The 15037-nt window shown below is 40.8% G+C and overlaps 1 long non-coding RNA gene across 1 annotated transcript; it reads left to right on the top strand.

The window, feature by feature from the left end:
- Positions 1-10697: 10697 nt before the first annotated feature.
- On the top strand, positions 10698-12861 carry LOC139077416 (uncharacterized). Its single transcript, XR_011529915.1, has 3 exons — positions 10698-10955; positions 11838-11990; positions 12633-12861. It is a non-coding gene; the product is annotated as an uncharacterized lncRNA (long non-coding RNA).
- The last annotated feature ends 2176 nt before the right edge of the window (positions 12862-15037 follow it).

A 15037-nucleotide genomic window follows, 5' to 3' on the forward strand; every position in this document is an offset into this window, starting at 1 on the left:
GTAAATCAAGTTAATAAGCTGTTGACTAAAATATAGCTTCGGATGAACAAAATTGAAAAAAAAAGTCTGTAAAGCTATGGTTTTATATGATAGAAAGTTGGAAGACTATCAAGCAATTGAATTTAATTATTATTGTTCATATATGGCTGTTCTGTTGACAGGTTGGCAATGTTTGGATAAGTATGCAAGGTTACATACTCTCCTGGGGCAAACAATGATTGTCTCTGGGGATTGAGACTGGTGGCATGAAGAGGGGTCTCTTGTTGATTTAGGTAACTTTTTAAAGACATGATGAGATTATGGGTAATTTTATTTTCTTTTTCTCTACTTTCTCTATTTTTCAAATTTCTAAAATAATCATATGTTGCTTATGTAATTTGAAAAAAAATTGAAAAGAAAGAAAAGTCAAGACTAGAAAACCATTCTAGGATTAGAAAGTGTCTCATTAAGTTGAATTTCTAGAAAAAGGTTGTGTTTCAATTTTTAGGCCTGTATGATTTAAGGAATTGACTAAAGTTAACCCCAGAAACACCAAACATTTTTCTTCAAGAGGTCATGGGGGAATTGGAGAGATGCCCTACTGCCAGAAAATGGCAGAAAGAGAATCTATATTTTAAAAAGAGAACATGTACAGCCATAGAGCTTATTGCCTGACATTTTAGGCATATTATTTTTACAAATAATCAAATATTTATTTTTCAATGACCTCAGACATTTTATTTTATTTTATTTTTTTAGGTATACTTCTTGGAGAGGAAGATTGGCCCTGAGCTAACATCTGTTGCCAATCTTTCTCTTTTTTTTTTTCCCCAAAGCCCAGCACATAGTTGTATATCCAAGTTGTAAGTCCTGCTGGTACTTCTGTGTGGGATGCTGCCACAGCGTGGTTTGATGTGCAGTGTGTAGGTCTGCACCCAGGATTTGAACCGATGAACCCTGGGCCGTGGAAGCAGAGCACACAAACTTACCCACTACCCCACTGGGCTGGCCCAACCTCAGACATTTTAAAGTCTGGATTTTATTTCTATGATAAGATACTGTCTTTACTCAGTGGTTTCAGCTTTTCAAAGCACTCATGTTAGTTTTCTCATTTTTTCCTTACAATAACCCCATGAGGTAGGGAAGATGTTATCTCCATTTTCCAGGTAAAGAAAATGAGGCTCAAAAAACTGAGATTGGGCTCACATGTCACAACTAGTTCCTGGTAGAACAAGGACCAGATCATAGGTCTCTTGGATCTGAGTCCAGTCCTCTTGCTACTGCTATTAAGCAGCTTACACAATGAATTTTCTGAAATGGACACTTATTTCTCAGAAATTTTGGTAAATGTCCTCACTTTTTTTTTTTTAAAATGGAACTTATCTTTAAAAGGCAGCCGGAAATTATCTATGAGTTACTAAAGGATACTCAACATCCTTTTTAGAGATGCCTAACTCCCTGTAAGTAATTCCACAAATGAGGATCTTTATAGAAAGTGCTAATTAGTGCTAAGTACCTTTAGAGATACCTTCCAGGCTAATGTCCAAGGATGCGCCATGTGGGGGAGGAAATTATAATAAGCTTCCCCTCAGGGACTCAGCTGATTTTCCGTGATGATAAGAGACCATAAGATTCTTTTACTCAGTGCTTAAAATATGCATAAGAACTACGTTAATGTTATTACAAGACAAACAGTATCCCACCTACTTACTCTATTTCTTCGATTGGAATTGTTTTGTAAGAGCCAAGATTTTACCCAAACTCTGGAAAAACTACACTTTTAAAAAATAATTTGGGTGAAATGGGTGAAGGGGGTCAAAAGGTACAAAGTTCCAGTTATAAATTAAATAAGTCGTGGGGATGGTGACTATAGTTAACAATTTGTTGTTGTCAGTGTCATTGAGTCAATTCTCACTCCTAGCAGTGAGCCCATGCACAGCAGAGCGGAACCCTGCCCAGCCTTTTTGTGCCATCCTCTCACCTTCTGGCTCTGTATCAGACAAGGCCTTGCTGCTATTCATAGGGTTTTCGTGGCCAGTTTTTTCGGAAATGGGTGGCCTGGTCCTTCTTCCTAGTCTGTCTTAGTCTGGAGGCTCCACTGAAAACCATCCACCATGGGTGACCCTGCTGGGATTTGAAATACTGGTGGCGTAGCTTTCAGCATCACAGCAACACACAGCCACCACAGTGTGACAACCGACAGACGGGTTGTGTGGTTTCCTGACCGGGAAACAAACCCAAGCTGTGGCGGAGAGAGCTCTGAATCTTAACCACTAGATCACCAGGGCTGGCTATAGTTAACAATGTTGTGTTGCATGTTTGAAAGTTGTTGAGACAGTAGGTCTTAAAAGTCATCACAAAAAAAGCAATTTTTTGTTACTGTGTAAGGTGACAGATGTTAACTAGACTTATTGTGGTGATCATTTGGCAACATATACAAATGTCAAATCACTATGTGGTACATCTGATACTAACATAATGTTATATGTCAATTATCCCTCAATAAAAAATTGCTTGGGTGGTTTTTAAAGTTAATAAATCTATGGTGCTATGAAAAAAGATAATGTGATTTTTGTAATACGTATTTTTGTAAATTAATTTTTTAAATTTCATAATATTGTAGTTCAAAATGTTGATAACTTAATTTATAGTTTATTCGACATGATTTTAGTGAGATACACATAGAGTAAAAGTGAAAATGACCCCCCCCACCCACTCCCACACCACACCACACCACACCACACAGGCCAACAGCCATAATGAACTGAGGCTATTGGGTATGTCAGCTGAAAAAAAAATTAAACTGGAAACAAAAATGACAAAACAAAACCAAAAATCTCATGTGGATTTCTTTTATCTCAAAACCTTAAAGTAAACCTGGAGCTTCATGTAAAAGGCTATTGCTCCATTAAAACAAAAGAGAACGAACAAACAAAAATAAGCCTCTGTTCCCAGAATTTGTAGATAAATAAAGAAGTCTTCATATAATGCAACTCTAGTGTTTCTGCTCTGCTAGGAAGAGGCCTGTGCTTGATCCAACCATCAGATCCATCATAAAGCTGTTTTATGTTTAATAAAACAGAGCTATTTAGGGGATAAAGGATATTCGTGTAAGGAAGTCTCAGTAGTCTTTAATAATTCAATAGACAACCTTGGTTTTAAGGTCCAGAGACTCTTCAGTCATGGCAGAATAATGGGCCATTGAGAATCAGTGTGTCGCTGGCATAGCTGCTTCAGGAGGTGGTGACGTGTGTCCCCTAGAGTAATGTAAACCCCACCTCCCCACATCAAGTCACGGTTCAAGTGCCTCTTGTACTTCTGAGTTCGACTCATTGTCTGCTACTGCCTCTCGAATCCGTGGTCGTGGGTTGCTGTTGAGTCAGAAGGAAGAGGAAAGCCGGTCACAGAAGGACAAGTACTGAATGATTCCACTTACATGAGGTATCTGAAATCGTCAATCTCAGAGAAGCAGAGAGCAGAATGGTAGTTGCCAGAGGCTGGGGGAGGAGGAAGTAGGGAGTTTCTAATCAATGGGTATAAAGTTTCAGTAATGCAAGATGAATAAGTTCTGGAGATCTGCTGTTCAACATTGTGCCTCGAGTTCACAATTCAGTATTGTACACTGAAAAATCTGTTAAGAGGGGAGATTTCATGTTGAGTGTTCTTATCACAAATAAAATAAAAATTTAAATTAAAAAAAAGAAAGAGGGGCTGGCCCTGTGGCATAATGGTTAAGTTTGCATACTTTGCTTTGGATTGCACAGATTAGGTTGCCAGGCACGGGCCTACACACCTCATGAAGCCATGTTGTGGTGGTGTCCCACATAAAAAAAAAATAGAGGAAGATTGGCACAGATGTTAGCTCAGGGCCAATCTCCCTCCCCCCAAAAAAGAAAAAAGAAAGAAGAAGAAAAGAAAGAAAGAGGAGAGCAGAATGAAGAGCAAAAATGTCAGGAAGAGAAGTAATTAAAGGAATATAAAACATCTCTTTGTGGAGGTAAGAAAGAAGATCCCAGGCAGGTAGTACATGCCACTGGGGCATTGCCTGACCTTTAGTGACTCCATTCAGAGAGCTGGAGTCACTTGACTCGAGTCGCCAAGGTGACTGGTGTGCTCCTCCAGCATGCAGACCTTTGCTTGCCTTTGTTTACAATGCTTAGCGAGAGAAAGGACATCCTGTGTTACTACCTAGAAACAGCCAACTTTATAGTCCAGCCACACTCTTCAAGTCCCGTGTGGCGGCTCCAGGATTGGGCATTTGGAGAATGAGTGAGATAATAGAGAAGATCTGGAGAAGCTCATGTCCTCGTAACCCTGCTAACGGCCTCAGCACTGTCTCCTTGACCTTTCTTCTTAACACTGCCCCCTTGACCTTTCCTGCTAGCTTGGGTGCTCCTTGATGGAGGTATTCTGGGACATACACAGCTTTTCTGCTTGTCTGTGTCTAAAGATGAACAACATTTTAACTGTAGCAATATGATCATTGCCTCTGACAGACTGGAGATAAAAAATTAGAATACATAGACACCAGATCTCTTTCTCCCTAGGGCAGAATTCACCCGTTACATAGAGAAATACATTTTGTTCCTATACATTCATTTTATTCATATCCTTATCATAAGTAGGTCGATACATTAATATAATTAATCTGTCCTGTTGGGGAAATTAGCACACTCCTCATATTCTTATCAAAGGAATGTCTGCTTTTTCCATTCACTGATCTCATGCCAGCTTCGACCACGACAGCAAAACAATTATAGTAAAAAGCCGCCAGCAGATCTTAGCTTTTGCAGTGTAGAGTCATAATTGAACTAAAACTGTTAAGAAGTATGAGAAGGTCAGCTTTCCACTGCCCTTAGCATTTGTGTAACACCAGGGAAATATGAGTGCATCTGTTATTTTAAGTGGGCACCAGCGATTCAGAAAGCTAAAAGCAGCTATATCTAAGCCTTTTTAAGTTTTCTTAGCCGTTGACTCATGTTTTATCCCCTCGGATGATGGCAACCTGACTTTTAGCCAAGCAAACAATAAACTAAGAGCATAAACAAAATTGGTCCCTCTCATTTTTATAGTTGAGAGTATACTTACCCAAATCTATAAATTTCCGTGGACGTAAATGTCTGAGCACTACATTTCAGCTGTTTAAATATCTAATAACGTCAGGAGTTACTCTTGTGAGCAGGCTATAAACCTAAGCAGAGTTATTTTGGTGTAACGGATACAGTTTGCAGGGAGATTTAAACATGATTATGGCTCATAACTGTCAACAAGTAACACAAAGCTTTATTCTCTTAATCAGGAAGTCTGAATTTCAGGTGTTGAGGTTTATTGGGGAGCTGCTCCATCTGCCAGGATTGCCTGACAACCTAGAACACCCTCTGAGCATCAGCAGCCTTGCCAAATATATACGGAGGTCTAGCTCTTTCTGTCTCTGTCTTCTGGAATTTCCAGGAAGCTGGCTTCCCACACTTAATTGGGAAGTGAGGGTAGGAAGTCTGGGAGGCCAGCGTGGAACCTTAAAGCTGACACTGTCAAACCTCAAAGCCAGCCAAAGATTTCACCAGGGCAGAGAGGGTTGTGGCAGAAGCACAGCCTGGTGGGGGCACCAGAATGGCTTGGTGGGAGGAGCTTTGTTCTCCTTCCCAACCAACTCAAATGAGTAAATAAGCAGTGTGCTTGCTATGCAACTGTGTCGTTAGATTAAGTCTCCTATTCCCGCTCACTGGGTTGTCTTTCATTAGCTCCACCCACAAAGACATTTTGTGGTTAATGGTAAAAACTGACTTGTATAAAGTCATTGGAGGACATCCCAAACCTTGACCTCCACCTAGAATTTCTTAATGACATATAGTAATAGAATAAGCAGGTCTGAGTAGTATGGTAGGTATGTGTACTAAGCTAAATCTAATTTTAAATTACTAATCCATTTGAACTATGCAGCTCACATTACGGAGGATGGAGGATTGAACGTTGCATATGTAGAGACTCAATAAAATTCATTACGTAAATGAATCACGAGTACATAAATACCCTATGCAGCAGTGGCGAATTCAATGCTCACATTCCCTCACAGAGCTTCCAGGCTAGTGAGGGAGACGAGGCAATTCTAAAGAATTCTTTGACAGAAAAAACCCAAAAGCCTCCAAGATGCTGTAGAATCAGACCAGAGGACACCCAACTCAGATGTGTGGTAACTGGGAGGACTTCCAGGAAGAAGTCAAACCGAAATGGGATCCTGAAGCATGTGTAGGTGTTAGCTATGGGAGTGGTCGAAGGGAGGGAAGAATATTGCAGAGAGAGGAGAGCCCACCCAGGCTTAGAGGTTGGTGTTTATCCTAGAGCAATGGGGGCTGTTGAAAGGTTTAAGCAGATCAATGATCAGGTTTACATTTTATTTATTTATTTATTTTTTAAGATTTTATTTTTTCCTTTTTCTCCCCAAAGCCCCCCAGTACATAGTTGTATATTCTTCGTTGTGGGTCCTTCTAGTTGTAGCATGTGGGATGCTGCCTCAGCGTGGTTTGATGAGCAGTGCCATGTCCGTGCCCAGGATTCGAACCAACGAAACACTGGGCCGCCTGCAGCGGAGCGCGAGAACTCAACCAGTCGGCCACGGGGCCAGCCCCCAGGTTTACATTTTAGAAAAATCATTCTTCATTTGGAACTCATTTCTTATTAATACTCTCTACTTAACATTTTGCAAATGAGGGTGGCTGTAACTGGATGCATTACTGTTGTCTTGTAAATTGGGAGTGGAATATCGACACTATTACATAGTGCATGTGGTTGTATTTTAAATCACCATGATGCATATGAAATAATAATGACAATTATCATTATTATAAATAGCAAGAAACATCTATTACCAGAGTGCCAGGAACAGTGCTAAGTTTTTTATAAATTATCTGATTTAATCCCTTTGAAAATTAATTTTTACCAGAATGATTGATTGATTGATTTCTCTAAAACTTTATACTCAAGAACCAGGCCGTGAGAGACCAAATGCCAGGCAGACATCATGACCCAGTTTGTGTGTATGTAGAAGCTGGGTACTGGTTTAGTCTCTTGCTGAAGGGCTATTTGCTGTATGTTAGTTCAATGTTTAAGGAATTTTGAAATAAGTCCTGTTAGTGTCCCCTTTTTATGGGTGGGAAGAGTAGATTTAAAGCACTTGCTTAGGTCATACAGGAAGCAAATGGCAGTGTCGGAATTGCAGTGCTGCCTGTAAAAGGAACTTTAAGTTTAACCAAATTAGTTAGGAATAATGATAATTAAAAACTTAGACTTAGTGACATTGGAATATCTTCGTTTTAATGAAGAGTCTTGTGGAAAAGGTGAACTAAAACTATTAAGAAGGTGACAAGATTAGCTTCGTATTTTGAGGGATCAGAATTGGCCACTCCAAAGTGTGTTTCTTTGACTTGATCATTTTTAAGAACAAAAGTCTCTGAAAGAAACTTTGACCTTCCCCCTAACTGCCTAAAAGAATTTAGAATGGAAGGCCTGCTGCAGGAAGAAACTAGCACCATAAGATAACTATAGGACAGTATGAACTAGATGTGCTAGACAGGGGAAACCTAACAAAGGCCCTTTAATCAAAGCCCTTTCCATCTCTCATTGTTTTTGCAAAGCACAGTCAACATTTGTCACCAAACATCTGCTTTCCCATCTCCATGTAAATTGCCTTCCTCCTCTTTGACCTCCCAAACCACTGTCCGCAACATCCTCTTTTGTCTTTAACTAAAGATGGCATTTAAGGTGGCAGCTTCAGCCATTTTGGTGAGTTACTCAGTTTTCCTGGGTTTCCCCCATGTATACACATTATTAAACTTTGTTTGATTTTCTCCTGTTATTCTGTCTCACATCGATTTGATTCTTAGACCAGCCAGGAGAACCTAGAGGGTAGAGGAATAGTTCTTCCTCCCCTGCAGTGATGGAGGGTTGTGAATCATGGGGTAAAATAAGGAGTTTGCCAATACCTTGGACGGGGGATAGGATCTGGACGATTTGGCCAGTGGCATATCTAGCCTATGTAATAATACCACAATACTCACATACATGGGATTTTATCCTAGTTAAATAACCCAAGCTACTTCTCCAGTATATGTTACCAGCCTTAATCATGTTTTATTAGTGTGTGGCCCTATTTGGGAAATCCTAGATCATCTCCTAATCTCATGTGTGATGGCTGCTTTAGAGGAAGATAACATTGTTCTCTTGTTAATTGCCTGCTTATCTGGGCTGACATTTCTAAACCCACACAGAAAGCCCATGACTTTCTGTTCAGGAATATTTTAGTACAGCTAAATGAGCATATAACTGTTGACATACTAAATAAAAGAGTTGACTCACACATTATCCTGGAACCAACGCTGTATTCTTAGATGGTGTCACCTTACAGAGCTCGGATGTCCTTAAAAAGAATCTGCCTCTTCCTGGACTCTCATGAACTTCTGCATCCTACCTCTCTGAGACTGGGGGCCTGCTAAATGGTAACAATCCGAAAATGAGATGCCATGTGGGAATACTAACCACGATAGGCTAAAGAAAGCAAAGCACGTCCTCGAGAATAATTGGATTTAATGTCTTATTCATAAAACAGACTTGAACTGGAGGGGAAGACTAAATTGATTTTTCTGTGACTCACTGGCTGTGCCCACAGAAACCAAGCGCTCCTCCGGCTCCTGCAGCAGTTGCCATCATGGATATCGTGCCGTGTCGGTAGCTCGGCTTCTCGTATGACAGCCCTCTCGCTCCCCTCTTTAGCTCTGGTTGTAGCACAGGCCGCAAATAAATTGCTAACATTTAAATGCATCTGTTGCAAAGACAGAAGCATAGAGGACACTGGGGAAATTTCAAACCAAATTTCAGGACTGAGCTCATAAAAGCATGCACCATCTGTGGAATTTATGCATCACTATAATGGGGAGAGGGGCAATAGAGAAGGGAAAAGAGAGAGAGAGAGGATTGCCGAGTAACTGGATTTAAAACTAAAGTGTCTCTTCACAGATCAGTTCACAGGTGGCATCTGGGCCAGGCAGGATCCCAGATACCTTGCCTCGCACTGAGAGTTCTGGCTGGTGGGGACTTAATTGCATGAATAGGTTACCTCAAAATCATTGTGCCCCTGAGTTTAAACACAGCGGTCCCCCACCCTCACTTTACTAGTGCTGTGGAAAGATCCAAGATTTTTCCGTCTCTCTTCCTGCCCATTTGCTTGAGGGTGGGGCTGAGTCCAGCTCTTTCTCTCCCATCATCCGTGTGGCAAAACAAAAACAGAAACAAAAAAACCCCAGATCGTTTTCGGATAAGCACTTTACATTTCTATAGCGCAGGAAAAGGGAAGTTCCTTCAGAATCCCTTTATAGATGATCGCTTTCATTGTCTAACGAGCTCTCCATTGTTGGTGATTTTCATTTCCCTCCACAGTTCAGGGCACTTCGGCAAAAAATTTCTATTCAGCACTTTTCCACTCATAATTCAAGAAAAAAGAGTCATGCAGTATAATAAGCATAATTAGCTCCGACTGCAAATAATAAGCTTGGCACCGCAGAGCCCCTCCACTGCACACACTATCTATTTATCGTTTTGTGTACTCTCTGTCAAGGCTAATTACTACTTCCGTAATTACTAACCTGTTGAAAGAACAAAGGATAATGCAATGCAGTACTTAAATAAATAACACTGTTTCTTCCAATACCATCTCAATAAAACTCTTTTAGAACAGGATCTGTCCTTAGGATCTTACAGTTAAAAACTGCCTTTGCTTGTCCTCAAAAGTATGATCAGCTATTAGAAGAATAATTTTCGGTGTGTATATATGAAAGTGGGGGTTGAAGTTCTTTAATTTAGGTTCTTGCAAAATAAAGATAGTTGGAAGTGATGGTCTCGTGCTTAATAAGGTTCAACACTTATGCTGCAAGTTTCCTTTTTATTAATTTGTTACCCTTGGCACAGGGTGGGAGCAAATGCGGTGTAAATGACCACATGCTTCCCCTGTTAATGTGTCTTCATCCAGACCAACAGACTCTTGTCTTCTCCCTCAGAGAAGAGATACTGCTGATTATGCCAAACCAAAGTGGAGAAATACGGAGACAAATATAGTTCTCTCTTTTTTTCTAGGGGTAATGCGCATTGGGAAGTTTTAAAACACAGGTTCTAATTTTCATCCGTTTCCTTCCTCATTGAGGGACCTGCCCGACCCTCCTTATTCTGCTCATGGCTGTTCTCTTTTTTCTACACATGCTCTGGATCCTACGTACTAGGAAACAATTCTAGCTCTTTTGGACTGCGCATGAGGGAAGAAGGTTGTGGATTCTGGCTTTTCGAGACAGTAAAGGCTGCTGTCTCAACTCACCAGCCTCCACCTCAAGAGAATTCTGAGACCTTGGAAATAAGCAGTGTAACCACGGGCCCTCCAGGACCAGTTCAACTGACCCCATCTCCTATCAACAGAGTGATTAAGAGTTGCCTTTCAGAAAATGTGCAGTCACGTAGCCAGAGCATGCGCAGAAGAAGAAATCTTGACCTGAAATGACTGCTGAAACAAAGGACCGGGACACGACCAACCCGCGCTTGAAAGTCAGACTCTTATCAGAAGAAAGGGATCACTCATTTAGGAAGATCCGGTGTAAAAATTCCTTCCCCACCTCATCACAAATGTTTAGAACCCTGTCATAAAAGTTGAGAACCTTGTCATAAATGTTTGGAACCTCATCACAAATGCTGGAAGCCCACCAATCAAAACCTGTCCTGCCAGCATTTCCATTTGCCAGCCTGTTCCCCCTGATCTCTTAAATTTTGCCCCAGATCCTGAATCGGGGAGACAGATCTGAGGGCACATGCCCCCTGTCTCTTTTCCCAAAGGCTGATGCTGTTATCAACTGGCCATTTACGCGCATCGGGCAAGACAGCCCCAATTTTGTGCAGTAACAGCAGGTTTACACAGAAGGGAGCGTCGACACCGGACTCACAGAGTTAGATGCATTTATTCTTCAACCCAAATGGTTTTCCTCCATTCATCTCTTATCAAAAGATAAAAATGAGAAATGTTAAAGAGATTGCTGAGTCATTGTCATTAATCTGTAAGGAGTTATAGAGAACAAAGAAGATTCTAAAACTGAGATGTCTGTCATTCTGGTTTCTAGAAAGAGAATAAAAGTGAATCTGGCCAAGGTGCTAGAATGGGTTATTTATGAGAAGAAGCAGTGATCACTAGGAGCTAGTACTGATTCGCTAAGAGCAAATCATGTCAAACAGAACTGATTTCTTTCATGGACAATGTCTCAGGCTTGCAGATAAGGAAATAAGCTAGACTTTGGACCTTCATTAAGAATCTCAAAAAACCGCCTGTAATAATCTCGTTGATGAGTTGGCAGATTATTAGCTGCATATTAGTACTAGCCATTATTGCTAGTTGTTATAATCAAGCTAGAAAAACTGGAAGTGTTTAGAGAGAAGAAAACAGGGCAACGAAACATTAGGCAATATATCTATGTGATATAATAGAAAAAAGCAGATTTTTTTGCCAGAAAAGAAAAAGTCTTTAAATATGAATAGAGTCATTATGTGGAAGGGTGATTAGACTTCTATATGGCATCAATGAGTAACACTTGGACCACACTGGCAAGAGTGACAGGGACCCAGATTCCAGTTCAACCATCAGAGCTATCCAAAGATGGAATGGGTTGCCTCAGAAGGTTCAGTGAATATCCCATTCCCACAGAAGCCATGTAGGGAATTTAAGGACCAGATGGACAGTCAACTAAAATGACTTTTGCAGTGGCTACTTTACAATAGAATAGAATTATTCAATTTACAGCATCTTCACATTTCTCCTTGTTTTAAATTCCTTCCAGGCAAGCTGAAGTCTGAGGCTCTGGATCAGAGTTTTGGAAGAAGGGGTTGAACACAAGTGGAACTGGTCTAGTCCAGGGCTTCTGAACGCTACATTTTGGAGGAAGGCCATCTTGGGAAGTTCCAAAGTACTTTGGAAAAGATTATGTTGAAAGGTAAGGTGGAGGAGCAGCGAGGACCTCATCAGAAGCAAAGTCTGTCACTGGCATTGGGTGACCTGTAGCTAGTGGAATGGAGTGATAGACAAAACTCTACAGCAATCTGTGTGGACAGAGGGAGGGAGCCTTCAGGGAAGTCTCCTCTAGACTTGACCTATCAATGGCAGGACACCAAGCCAGTTCCCAAATTATCACATTTTATCCTCACGGCTACCCATTTGGGTGAACAAGGAACACACTCGTGTCCCCATTTTTCAGAATAGGAACCTGGGACTCAGAGAGATAATGTAAAATTTCCCAAGCCATACTGCAAGCATAAGGCAGAGCCAGGCGTACAACATAGGTTTTCTTACTCCAGTGGACTGCATCATGCTGAGATAAATGTGAGAACACAGCAGATGGATAGTTAACAGAGATAAATGTATCTTACCTCCCTGGCATCCTCTTGCCCTGATTTCTATAATTTCTGTAGCTGTAAGTAACTGTAAAACCTTGTGGGTCTCCCCATGGATCCACTTGTTGGCCTACCTATCTGATACGTTTTTGAGGTAGAGTTCATCATGCTAACAATTCTTTTTTTGGACTCTGTCTTCAAATCATACTAGATGAACATTCATTTGCCCCTGTTTGTAATTACAGACTAAAGGAAATTGTCCCGGCCTCTGAGGAGTTGGACATCAGCAACTACTCATTTGCAATTAGACAGCTTACAGCTATCAATCTAAAAGTAACATGATGAGTTCTTTCTTAGTCTGCCGTCACATCCCAAAGTGGAGGCTGGGCCCACGTGTTTGGGAGTATTTTGGTTTACTAAACCACCTGGGTACCACTGTAATTATTTTGGAAAGAAAACTCTGCCTTACCTTCACATTTGCCTCTTTAATAGCAAACGCTTTATGGGATCATTTATTGGGGTAGATCAAATATTACCATTAAGAAACTACTGCTTATCCTTCTAAAAATGATTTTTTTTAAGTGGTAAAGACATAGCTACATATGCTATTAACAAAAAGCCATGAATATGTAAAGAGGGCAAGCTAATCACTCCTAGGCAGAAGTTATTTCAAAGAAAAACTAAACTTAACTGTTCTGTGATAATGAGAAGGGTGTATTTGACCTTACAGCATTCTAAGGAGGGCACCACGCTCTTTGGAACATGAGTCTCAGCTTCCCGAAGACTATGGAGACTAGGGTGGAGTTAGGGGAATGAGCAAGGAATTTTTCGGTAAAGCTTTCTTCCCTCCTTAGTTGAGCATTATCATGAGCTGTCAGAGGGGTAAAGAGGCTTATGAAGAGGGGCCCTAAAGCTTAATTCCTGGGACCTTTGTTGTGATTATTTTATGCGAGTATTAGGAGTTCTTGGAAGACTCTTGTCTAATTTGTCTAGCGTAGGTAATTACGTAATGAGGAAGGTAATTCTGAAAACCTTATGGAAGAAAGGAAACAGTAGTGTTTAGTTTAAACCAGCCTCTCAGAACAGCAAGTTGAACTTCCCTTGTCTTCTTCCTCTGCCTCTAAACGCCTTCTTCTTCCCTTTCCATCAATTCTACTCAATGGTCATGTTCCATCTCAATTTCCAGTTCACTCAAATATATATCTCTTTGCCCCATATCCCACTAATTGATGGAATCTGTGAGATTATCTCCTTGTTATTTAATACTACACGTTGTAGGAGGTATAAAAATTTGTTAGACACAGTCCTCATCTGGTTAGGAAGACTGTATCTGTGTAAAAATAGAGCCAACGAGACAAGCAGATAATTCAATGCCAGACAATGGTAAATTTCTGGCACTTAGCGCAGACAATTGGAGTGATATAAATTCAGAAAAAGAGACTCTTTGAGCTCAGGCAGTCAGGGAAGGCTTTTCAAAAACGAGAATCGAGTTGAGCAATCCGTGATGGCTCGAGTTCATCTAGAAGGCAAGTCTATGACACTATACCCAAGTGGCTTGCATACAAGTGTTACTCAAATGTGGCCTTTTTTTTTTTAAAGATTGGCACCTGAGCTAACATCTGTTGCCAACCTTCTTTTTCTTCTACTTCTTCTTCTTCTTCTCCCCAAAGCCCCCAGTACATAGTTGTATATTCTAGTTGTGAGTGCCTCTGGTTGTGCTATGTGGGACGCCACCTCAGCATGGCCTGATGAGTGGTGCCATGTCTGTGCCCAGGATCCGAACCGGCAAAACCCTGGGCCACCGAAGTGGAGTGTGCGAACTTAACCACTTGGCCAAGGGGTTGGACCTAAATGTGGCCATTTAATTGTAAAATTCATTAGCCCATGCTACCTGCTTAGTCTATTTGTACATACTCAATACTCTTTGTTATTCCTCTATGCCCCAGCACATCTAAATGGACCTGTTTATGTAGAATTGTGCTACAATTGTAGTTGGATTCAGGATAGGAAGCCAGATGTAGGTGAGCCAAGGCAAAGTAGAAAAAATAATTGGAAGATTAACATGGAGGCCATTTCACTGAAAACATTTGAGCTGCCAGGAGCACCACAAAGTCAGAAATCAAGACAAAGAAAAGAGGATAAAATTCAACAAATATACTGGAACGAGGCAAGTCAAGATGTCAGCCATCATGTAGACATGAGATGCTAGGCATGTGCACTCCTTAAAACTAAGTCTGCCTTCCATAGACTGTCTTATAACCTTCATGCTGGAATAAAACTATGGCAAGAACTGGGTAGGCTAGACTCTGAAATAGGAAGTAGCTACTTAAGCGAGGAGGTAATTAGATTATGCTAGTGTAGTGAACGATATGGGGCAACACATAAAAGCTAATCTTCATACTCAATGTGCTTTTTGGGTCTCAACTAGTGTATAGTTTACTTAGCTCAATTCCAGATAGTAGAGCAAGAAAATCTGTGATATATTATATTTAAAAATTGGCTGTGGGGAAAAGTGGTCGTATTGGTCCTGAAATAGGCTAACTGGAGCTCTCAGAGGGCTGAGATTTGATCTAATCAACACCCCAGGACTACCACATGCCTGCTGGAACTTCCAGGTCAATTTTTCACATGCATCTGACTATAACATTCA

Source organism: Equus przewalskii, chromosome 19 (genome assembly GCF_037783145.1).
Source record: "Equus przewalskii isolate Varuska chromosome 19, EquPr2, whole genome shotgun sequence".
NCBI lineage: Eukaryota > Metazoa > Chordata > Mammalia > Perissodactyla > Equidae > Equus > Equus przewalskii.